This window comes from Maniola hyperantus, chromosome 24 (assembly GCF_902806685.2).
Source record: "Maniola hyperantus chromosome 24, iAphHyp1.2, whole genome shotgun sequence".
Taxonomy (NCBI): domain Eukaryota; kingdom Metazoa; phylum Arthropoda; class Insecta; order Lepidoptera; family Nymphalidae; genus Maniola; species Maniola hyperantus.
In genome coordinates, this window is record NC_048559.1 from 1,459,984 (window position 1) to 1,471,404 (window position 11,421).

At 37.0% G+C, this 11,421-nt stretch overlaps 2 long non-coding RNA genes across 2 annotated transcripts; both read left to right on the forward strand.

Annotated features, from left to right (window-relative positions):
- The first annotated feature begins 274 nt into the window (after positions 1-274).
- Positions 275-1,025, forward strand: LOC138404040 (uncharacterized). The gene is made up of 2 exons (XR_011238137.1): positions 275-664; positions 746-1,025. It is a non-coding gene; the product is annotated as an uncharacterized lncRNA (long non-coding RNA).
- A 7,191-nt stretch (positions 1,026-8,216) lies between these two features.
- LOC138404041 (uncharacterized) lies at positions 8,217-8,967 on the forward strand. The gene is made up of 2 exons (XR_011238138.1): positions 8,217-8,606; positions 8,688-8,967. It is a non-coding gene; the product is annotated as an uncharacterized lncRNA (long non-coding RNA).
- Positions 8,968-11,421: the final 2,454 nt, after the last annotated feature.

The following is an 11,421-nucleotide window of genomic DNA, read 5'->3' on the forward strand; positions in this document are numbered from 1 at the left end:
CTAACGTTTTACTCTAAAGGTTCGTACGCACCTGAGCGGCGCGGCGCGGCGCTTCAGTCCGACTGCAGAACGCGTCACCTCAGGCCGCTCGACGGTGCCTACCGCACTACAACTTCAGTACGCGGCACCTCGCGTCACTTGCGCGTCACTTTTATACTGTGACGTTGTAAATTTTGAACTACTAATTAGCGTTTCGCTTTTAATTAAAATCTATTTTGTTCAAAGTATGTTGGTGCCACCTAGCATCAAGGTGCAGAACTACGCGTGGGTCGATGTTCAGAGTTCATTCGAGCCACAATAGATGGCGTTTGCTTCGTTGTCAATTGTCGTAAAAATAAAACAAAATAATTAAATAAAACCATAATATCATTTGTTTATTGTTAAGTCATTAACAAAACGGTTCTTATAATATATCCTTAGGTTCCGCAAATATTCAAAAATGAATTGGCTTTATGATCAAACTAACTGAGAGCGGCCACACTCGGGTTGCGTCTGGCAACACCGATTGCTGAGATTTAGAATTTTCCTGGAGTCAACATGTGAAGACGAATTTTTTTCGTTCCAGGAAAATCTCACTTCTTTTCGCCCATGGCTTCGCCTGGAAAAATACAATAGTCATAAATTTTAGTCATCCTAACGTATTTTCAATGTTTCATCAGTTATGGTGAGTGAAAAATCAAGTAATGTGGATTCGACAAAATGGCGGTTTGGTTAGAGAAAATCCTAATCTCATGATTTCTTTCAGTTCCAGTTATTTTAACTTCCCAAATAAATGAGGATAATGGGTTGTGGGTGGACTTCTGAAAACCATTGGTGGCCAGGAGTTCAATAGGTGAGTTGTGTTTGATCGGGAAAATTCCACGTGTCGAAATTTTCACACAGCACAAATTATAATCTTGTTTTTCTTTGTTACAGGGTTTACGTTTACGTTTTACGTTTAGCTTCAGTTTTCCGTTTTAGTTTTCCGTTTGCGTTTTCGGTTTTCGTATTTATTTCTTTTGCACATTCACGTTGACAACTTAATTGCTATGGATAAGACTTGGTGAAAATCTTTGTAATGAAACATTTCGGTTGTGAAGAATCAAATAAATTGAGTTTTGGATCTTGGCCGATGCCGTCCAGCTACCTTGCAGTCTTCGCACCTACAAGTAAGCAAATGTTTGTATCCTGCAACAGTTTAGTGAACCTTCTTAGTGTATGTGTACAGTAAGAACCCTGTCTTTACTACTGAGCTTTTATTTTGAAACAATTTTATGAATTTTACTGTGTCATTGTCTATTCCATGCCAATGGCATCTTAAATTTAAAATATAGATTTTATGTACTATCTACCTAAGGCATTCTAATGTATCTAAATTAAGTCTTGGCATTAAGCTAGAATAACTAAGCATTATTAGCCATCACTATGTATTAAGCGACCCCGGTAAAAGTTACATTAAAAACAATTTTGCCTAACATCTAGCAAATTTCATTTATAACACCTCATATGCATTACAAGGGAGTCGACGGCTAGCTTCTATTCTTTACTAGGTAGATAGATCAAGTAAAGTAAATTAAAATTATTTTTTTTTCCTCTAATCCTTGTAAGGTGGTAGATTATTCCGTATCCGGGTATATTTCTATTCCGCCTAATTTATCACCCTTACAAATGGCGCCCGAACGTTTTTTTTATATAGTTATTTCAGTATATTTTGAGAAATTTTGTGAATTTTATGAAATGTACTCCGCTGATTGTACAATTTTCTAAGTAGTGACACATTGCAAAGAGCACTAAGCTGTTTTTTATGGTTAACTAACTAAATAATAACTAATAGTTAGAAATTTTGTCTGATAGGTTAAGTAATTTTCTGAGTATAGTCCAACATTGGTTTTTTCTTATTTAATTAACACATTATAAATGGTGCTTATGCCGTTCAATTATGTTATTTGACTTACCTTGGAGGTGTATAAGTGAATGTTTGCCTTCAGTTTAGTAATAAACATTGCTTAACTGAGTTGTTGTTGGGTATTGCTTTCAATAGTAAGTACATCTTATGTTTGAAAATTCCGGTAACTTAGTATAATTAAAGTTTTGAAACGCTATGTGCTGTTAACTAGTTACACACATACATTTATAAATACTAAGAGTTACAACTTGCGAAACTAAATATATAAACTATATTCAGAGATTACATTAAGTTCAAGTATGAAGTTATGAACAATTTTTTTTTTTCAGTGACTTGATACTTCATTATTTTGTTGAAATTTTGTTTAGAGCTGTGTTAAGGTTATGATAAAAGCTACTTCACACACAAAACATGTTAAGTTTAATTGAATGCTGGTAGTTTAAAGTGACATTTAGAAACAGATTTTGTTGTATTTTAGGTTATGTGTTAAAAGTGTAAAGTAACAGTCATCAAACCATTGCACAATCTCTTTGTTTTTTTTTGAAAGATAATATGCTAGTCAGAGTTCATTGCAACTTTGTTGCCTGTTTACTTTTGTAATTGTAAAGGTTGTAACACACTGTGTACTCATAAAGGTGATACTGCATCTTACAATCATTTATTCAATTTTGGGAAGTTTTATTTTGTTATATTTTGCTTACTATAGTAATAATATGTGCTTGTATTATTAACAATATTTTGGAATAGGAACATAATTGATAAAATAGGTTAGGATAGACTTAAGAATATTGTTTTGTTGTGTATTTTGCTTGTGTATATTTAATAGTTTAAATAACTTCTTTTGTGTTTGTGTTTAACCAATTTGTATAAGGCTAAACATAGACAGTTACACAAGCTCGATATTTTGTTAAATGTGTTTTGACTTAACACAATGGAACAGACTTTTGCCCAGTTTCATTCACTTTTGAAGGACGAATTGTGTTATGAGGTATCCATTCGTTCCGAAACTCCAGCACCTACAGTGCTAGGTTTAAAGAAACAGTTAAAACAATTAATTCAGGAAATTCCTTCTGAATCAATTTTAGAGACGGATTTCTCTTCTGAAAGTGAGTTAGGGGTTATTACTAAAAAACTTCAAGACTTAGAAGATTTATTAAAAAAGTGTTCTGACACTAAAGATAGACATGCCCTCTGTAGGTCTAAAGCTTTAGCTTCACATTTGTACTTTAGAATTTTGAGAATACAGTGTTCCGAACTCAGCTTAATAAGTAGGAAGAGTGAATTACATACAAAGTTGCAGAGTTTGATTTCCAGATTAGATGCTGACAATGAGTCGTCTCACGACGAATCACTGGATTCCGAGAGTACCGCCGTTGACTGCACTGGTGATAAAAATGTTGCCAAGTGGAAGTTACATTTCAACGGACAGGGTGATCCGCGCAGTTTCATCGAACGCGTTGAGGAATATAAAAGATCTTATGGCGTTTCAGATGGAAAATTATTTGTTTCTGCATTTCATCTTTTTACAGGCCGAGCATTGTTATGGTACAGAGGCAACAAATGTCAAGTTTCGTCTTGGTCAGAATTGAGAACTTTATTTTTAGAGGAATTTGATGCAGTAGATTATGACTACAGGTTGCTAGGTGAAATTCGAGCAAGAACACAAGGCTCTGAAGAACCTGTGTCTATCTATTTCGCTGTAATGTTTGGCATGTTTTCAAGGTTGTCAACACCACTTTCCGAAGAACAAAAGTTACAAATTTTATTACATAATATTCGCCCTTTTTACTCAGAACAATTAGCTCTTGTTGACATTAAGTCTGTCGCAATGTTGAAGGAAAAGTGTCGCAAACTAGAGGCTGCGAGGCAGCGTTCCGCCTTATTTTCTGAGCCTACTAACACTAAGGCAACTTTAAGTTCAGAGTTTGCTTACAAACAAGTGACAAAACAGATAAACACACTTTCAGTCACACCTGCACCTAAGGTTGATACAAGTAAAGGCACTGATTTTACGAAAACAAATAAACAACTATGTTACAAGTGCGGCAAGGGTAACCATTCCTTTAAATTTTGCAGGACAGTTCCGAAATTTATTAGATGTTTTTCGTGTGGACGTCAGAACTTTACAGTAAAGACATGTCCAAGTTGTAGTAAAAAGGCGATTAGTAAACCCGCTCCGGACAAAAAATTCAAAAAACTAATTAGTAAGAACTGTGCAGAGACACAAGTAAAGAACTTGGTCATTAACAACAAAACATCCCTTTTACCTGACACAGTTCTGTATTCAGTGGATAAACGAGACTTTAGGCCACATTTAAAGGTTTTTGTTGACGGGTTTGAGATTACAGGTTTACTAGATTCCGGTGCTTGCGCGTCAATTTTGGGTAACCAGGCGCACAAGGTTTTTTTGAGATTCGGTTATAAACTGCATAGCAGTATTGATACCACATTTTCAGTGGCAAATGGAGACAAACTTGATTGCATGGGTTATATGTTTATTCCGATTACTTATAATTCCGTAACTCACATAATAAAATTTTTTGTAGTACCCTCTATAATAGCGGATGTTATTTTTGGCTGTGACTTTTGGAAAACATTTCAGTTAGCCCCTGGCATTTTTGATAATTTAGAATTAATTAAGGCACCTTCTCAATTTTACAATATTTGTGCGATTGATAATGAACAAATTCATACCATCACTTCTTTTGAAAACTTATCATCTCAACAGAAAGAATTAGCCCAGTCTGTAGTAAATAAATTTTTAGATATTTCTTCAACGAAAATTGGATTGGGTAGAACAAAATTAATTGAACATGTTATTGACACCGGTGATGCCTTGCCAATAAAAATAAAACAATATCCACTTTCTCCCGAAAAGAAGGAAGCTTTAAGTAAAGAGTTAGATAGGATGCTGGAAATGGACGTAGTTACTCCGAGTGAAAGCCCTTGGAATAACCCAGCAATTTTAGTGAAAAAGGCAAATGGAGACTGGAGATTTTGCCTAGATTGCAGGAAATTAAATTCAGTGACAAAGGGGGATTCATACTCAATACCGTACATTCCACAAATTCTAGATAGCTTGAAAGAGGCAAGGTTTTTATCATCGATTGATTTAAGTTCAAGTTTCTGGCAAATTCCGTTAGCTAACGACTCTCAGGAAAAAACCAGTTTTACAGTTCCTGGTAGAGGGTTATTCAAATTTAAAGTCATGCCGTTTGGCCTATGCGGTGCACCAGCACGACAGCAGAGGTTAATGGACCAGTTATTTAATCAAAATTTTTGTAGTGATATTGAAAATGGAATAGTATTTTGTTATATAGATGATATTGTTATTTGTTCTGCTGATTTTGAAACCCATTTAATTTTATTAAACAGAGTTCTGGATAAACTAAAAATGGCTCAACTATCCATAAATTTTGATAAATGTAATTTTTTTAGAAACTCTTTGAAATATTTAGGGTATATAGTGGATGAATTTGGTTTACGCACAGATCCTGGGAAAGTTGCCGCAGTTTTGAACTTTCCGACCCCAAAAACTGCACAGGAGGTAAAGATTTTCCTAGGCACTTGTTCTTGGTACAGGCGCTTTATTAGGAATTTTTCAACCATCGCTGCACCACTCAATAGACTAACGAGTAAAGGAAAGAACGCACCTAAATTTGAGTGGAGCGAACAGGCAGAGGTAGCATTTAATACATTGAAGAATGCGTTGGTAACCGCACCTGTTCTTGCGGTACCGAATTTTGAAAAACCATTCAAAATACATTGTGATGCTTCTGCATATGGTGTTGGCGGTATGCTAACGCAAGAAACCGATGGTTGCGATCATCCCATTGCGTATGTCAGTAGGAGCCTAAATAAAAACGAAAGGAATTACAGCGCGACGGAACGCGAGGCTCTAGCTGTGATTTTTGCAGTGGAGAAATTTCAGGCTTATTTTGGTTCCAAGCCAGTCACAATTATCACAGACCATGCATCCCTAAAGTGGTTCTTAAATTTAGAAAATCCCTCAGGACGACTCGCCAGATGGGGTTGTAGATTATCACAGTATAATTTTGTTATCGAACATAGGAAGGGTTGTGATAATGTAGTTCCGGATACCTTGTCGAGACTCATACACGTAGATGTAGTTGGTGATCGTAATGATAACTCTAGTCAACAAGTTTTGGTAGATGACTGGTATGACAAAACATTTAATGGCTGTAAAATCAATCCAGCAAATTTTCCGAATTTTAGTATTTTGAACGATAAACTATATCGTTACAGTAAATGTAAATACCAGCTTCTCAGTGAGTTCGACTGGAAAGAGGTAGTCCACAAGAACGACATCCTTAGAATTATGCAACAAAACCATGCAGATGCAACTGCAGGTCATTTTGGTGTGTTCAAAACTCATCGCAGATTATCCCTCAGATATTTTTGGCGTGGTATGTATAAGGACGTGGTTGAGTACGTTAAGAATTGTGATACTTGCTCTGCGTATAAACACACGACATCAGCCACTCCAGGTCTGCTAGGGAAGCCTAAAGTCTGCGAGAGACCTTTTCAGGTCATTTCGGCTGATTTAGTCGGACCTTTGCCTAGGTCTAAATCAGGATTTACATTTCTTTTTGTGGTGACGTGTTGTTTTTCGAAATATACAATGTTGTTTCCGTTACGGCGTGCCACAGGTGCCGCTGTTGTTAAAGCGCTAGAGAATTTTGTATTTTTGAACCATAGTGTTCCAGAGACTGTGATTGTGGACAATGGGTCCCAATTTACAGGATCTGAATTCCGTAATCTCATTAAGCGTTATAATATTCCGAAATTACACTACACACCACTGTACACTCCGCAAGTTAACCTTGTTGAGAGGTACAATAAGGTTGTTATGACTGCTGTAGCCGCTTTTGTGAAAGATAACCACAGGTCCTGGGACGAAAACCTGTACAAGGTCCAGTTCGCCATAAACAGTGCGGTTAATGAATCCACTGGATTCTCCCCGTTCTTCCTTGTCCACGCTAGAGAACCGGTCTTAAATGGTTCCTTCTATAAGGACACGGATAAGGAGTACGAGGCCGGAATTCCAAGGGAGGAATACGCAGGAAAGTTTGGAACTTTGGAGGACATATTTGGTCAGGTTAGGAGAAATTTGTTTCAGGCTCATGCAGAGTATGCAACGCATTACAACTTGAGGCGTAGGTCTGCAAGCTATTCTGTTGGGGATATAGTGTGGAAAAAGACCTATCCACAAAGCGACGCTACAAATTTTTTCGCAGCTAAGCTGGCACCTAAGTATGAAAAGTGCAGGGTTGTCAAGGTTTTGTCACCTTTGGTTTACGAACTAGTTAGAGTAGCTGACAACCACCCAATAGGCACTTGGCATATTAAGGATATTAAGAAGTAGATATTTGCCATTACTTAGTTTGGTCTAAACTGTTTGAATATTTAAGTTATCAATATTCAATTAGGAATTTGAATGAGTGTAGTGATGTTCTGAGTTAACAGTTACATTACCATGGTTCAGTTGAGGAGGAATGTAGTGGATGTATGTAGGGATGAATATGTGATGATTGGAATGCTTGTGGTAGACCAACCGGTTGAGAAAGTAAAAATGCAAATATCGTACTTTGGGGATAACGAAAAGGGGGGGGGTTTTGTGTTTTGTTTTCGTTTTCCTTCTAGATAATGGATCATTTCTGTTATTTTTCCGATTCTGTTCCGAGATCTATTTTCTAGGAGAGTTATTTCGTTTTTTTTTTTCTCATATTCCGATTTTGATTCGGTTTTAATTTTCCGAATGGGATAGAGAACGGTTGCCATATCAGATGGACCCGTTCACAACCAGATTTTCCGTATTTGTTGAGTAACAAATATTACGATGGTAGTTTAAAAGAGTGAACCACCGTAGGCCTAGACGCATTCTATCAGTCAGCTGAAGAATGATGCCAAGATGTTTCCACTCAAGTGTCTTAGACACCATGAAGTTTTTTTTGTATATATTCTTTTTAGAAGTTAGGGTTGTGTAGTTAAGTATAATGTATAAAACCTTACACTGTTTTCAGTATATTTATTTTGTTAGACAATTTTCCTTGTTAGTAGTAGATGTGCGTTCACGCGTAACTTCTGTGTTTTTTTTTGTTTGTTTGTTTCAGGCAAATTGTTAGTAGTTGTTGGATGACGCTGAGGGCAGCGTGGTTCAACCTGTTGAACCTTTTCGTAGGAGGGGAAGTATTGTGACGTTGTAAATTTTGAACTACTAATTAGCGTTTCGCTTTTAATTAAAATCTATTTTGTTCAAAGTATGTTGGTGCCACCTAGCATCAAGGTGCAGAACTACGCGTGGGTCGATGTTCAGAGTTCATTCGAGCCACAATAGATGGCGTTTGCTTCGTTGTCAATTGTCGTAAAAATAAAACAAAATAATTAAATAAAACCATAATATCATTTGTTTATTGTTAAGTCATTAACAAAACGGTTCTTATAATATATCCTTAGGTTCCGCAAATATTCAAAAATGAATTGGCTTTATGATCAAACTAACTGAGAGCGGCCACACTCGGGTTGCGTCTGGCAACACCGATTGCTGAGATTTAGAATTTTCCTGGAGTCAACATGTGAAGACGAATTTTTTTCGTTCCAGGAAAATCTCACTTCTTTTCGCCCATGGCTTCGCCTGGAAAAATACAATAGTCATAAATTTTAGTCATCCTAACGTATTTTCAATGTTTCATCAGTTATGGTGAGTGAAAAATCAAGTAATGTGGATTCGACAAAATGGCGGTTTGGTTAGAGAAAATCCTAATCTCATGATTTCTTTCAGTTCCAGTTATTTTAACTTCCCAAATAAATGAGGATAATGGGTTGTGGGTGGACTTCTGAAAACCATTGGTGGCCAGGAGTTCAATAGGTGAGTTGTGTTTGATCGGGAAAATTCCACGTGTCGAAATTTTCACACAGCACAAATTATAATCTTGTTTTTCTTTGTTACAGGGTTTACGTTTACGTTTTACGTTTAGCTTCAGTTTTCCGTTTTAGTTTTCCGTTTGCGTTTTCGGTTTTCGTATTTATTTCTTTTGCACATTCACGTTGACAACTTAATTGCTATGGATAAGACTTGGTGAAAATCTTTGTAATGAAACATTTCGGTTGTGAAGAATCAAATAAATTGAGTTTTGGATCTTGGCCGATGCCGTCCAGCTACCTTGCAGTCTTCGCACCTACAAGTAAGCAAATGTTTGTATCCTGCAACAGTTTAGTGAACCTTCTTAGTGTATGTGTACAGTAAGAACCCTGTCTTTACTACTGAGCTTTTATTTTGAAACAATTTTATGAATTTTACTGTGTCATTGTCTATTCCATGCCAATGGCATCTTAAATTTAAAATATAGATTTTATGTACTATCTACCTAAGGCATTCTAATGTATCTAAATTAAGTCTTGGCATTAAGCTAGAATAACTAAGCATTATTAGCCATCACTATGTATTAAGCGACCCCGGTAAAAGTTACATTAAAAACAATTTTGCCTAACATCTAGCAAATTTCATTTATAACACCTCATATGCATTACAAGGGAGTCGACGGCTAGCTTCTATTCTTTACTAGGTAGATAGATCAAGTAAAGTAAATTAAAATTATTTTTTTTTCCTCTAATCCTTGTAAGGTGGTAGATTATTCCGTATCCGGGTATATTTCTATTCCGCCTAATTTATCACCCTTACAATACCCGTTCGCGTACGAGCGCGAAGCGCCGTGCCGCGCCGCTGGGTATGTCGCACTAGCGTCACTGCACTGCGCGTCGCTTCGCTGCGCTTCAAAATATTCTCTCCAGCCGTGCCGCGCGGTGAAGCGCTGTGCAGCGCCGCTCTAGTGCGATATGCGCCATACAAAATGATAGAAATGATATTTTGACGCTCTGTGCCGCGACGTGCAGCTCGCTGAAGCGCCGCGCCGCGCCGCTCAGGTGCGTACGAACCTTTAATTTGATATTTCAGCATCTTTTCTGAGACCCATTTGATTTGATTTCAGCAGTGTTTTTTTTAAATTTAACAGCTGAGGTTTTCATAAATAGAGTGGTAGACAAAATATTTTATCTTTTTTTGGGTCCCAATTAAAGTCTGTTGAAAAACTACACTCCGAAAAAATTCTCATTAGGCACATTAAATTCTTATAAAGTAGGTACATTAAATTCTTGACACACAACACACACAAAAAATGACTGACTGACTGATCTATCAACGCACAGCTCAAACTAGTACCTACTGGACGGATCGGGCTGAAATTTGGCATGCCTAGGTATTATGATGTAGGCATCTGCTAAGAAAGACCGCGCATCTGCGAAGAAGAAAGGATTTTTGAAAATTCAAAACCTAAGGGGGTGAAATAGGGGTTTGAAATTTGTGTACCTAGTCCACGTGGACGAAGTCGCGAGCATAAGCTAGTTCTCATTAAAAGTAATTTTTTTTGTCTAATTACTTAGAAAAAAAACAGCTGTAGGTAGTCACTTTAGCTGAAGGTAAAAAAAATCTTATTCAAACTGAGCAGTTTTTTCCCTGAGTCGCATAATATACGGAATTCCGTTGGCCGGCGCGAATCACTCCATCAGTTTGGGAGTTTTTGTCAGGACACAGACGGACCGACGTATTATGTTGTCACTGAATAACGGGGCGCGTTGAATTAATTAAAATGTTTCATGTTTCAAAAGGTTTCTTTGTTGCAGAAGTTTTTTTTTGTAAAAAAATCCAGTGACTGCATAATATTAAGGGTATAATAATATAATAATATAACTGGGCTTAAATATAAATGCTCTAAGGCTGAAATGTATAGAGCACACTTTGACTTTGCTCAGACTTAAGATTGAGTTAAAACGAGATAGATTTATGTGAGAGATATAGCTTTGTCTCATTTTAACTCTGTCTTAAGTCTTAGCAATGTCAGAGTGCGCTCTATAGATCTCACCTTAAGTCCGCCTTCTATTCGGGAGGTTGGGGGTTCGATCCCGAGCATGCAACTCTAACTTTTCGGAGTTATGTGCGGTTTAAGCGATTAAATATCACTTGATTTAACGGTAAAGGAAAACGTGAGGAAACCTGCAACCTGAGAGTTCTCCAAAATGTTCTCAAATGTGTGTGAAGTCTGCCAATCCGCACATGGCCAGCGTGGTAGACTATACCTACAGCCAAATCCTTCTCAGTTTGAACGGCCGTTCTTTCAGTAGTAAGCCGTGATGATAATCTAGTTTTATTCTAAGCCTATGAGTGAGACAAGCTGTTGGTTTTCCAAAAAAAAATGAGTAATCTAAATATTATATAAAACGAAAAGGTGACTGACTGACTGACTGACTGACTGGACTTACTTACTGATCCATCAACGCACAGCTCAAACTACTGGACTGATCAGGCTAAAATTTGGCATGCAGATAGGTATTATGACGAAGGCATCCGCTAAGAAAGGATTTTTGAAAATTCAACCCCTAAAGGGTTGAAATAAGGGTTTGAATTTGTGTAGTCCACGCGGACAAAGTCGCGAGCATAAGCTAGTAAATAATAATAACAT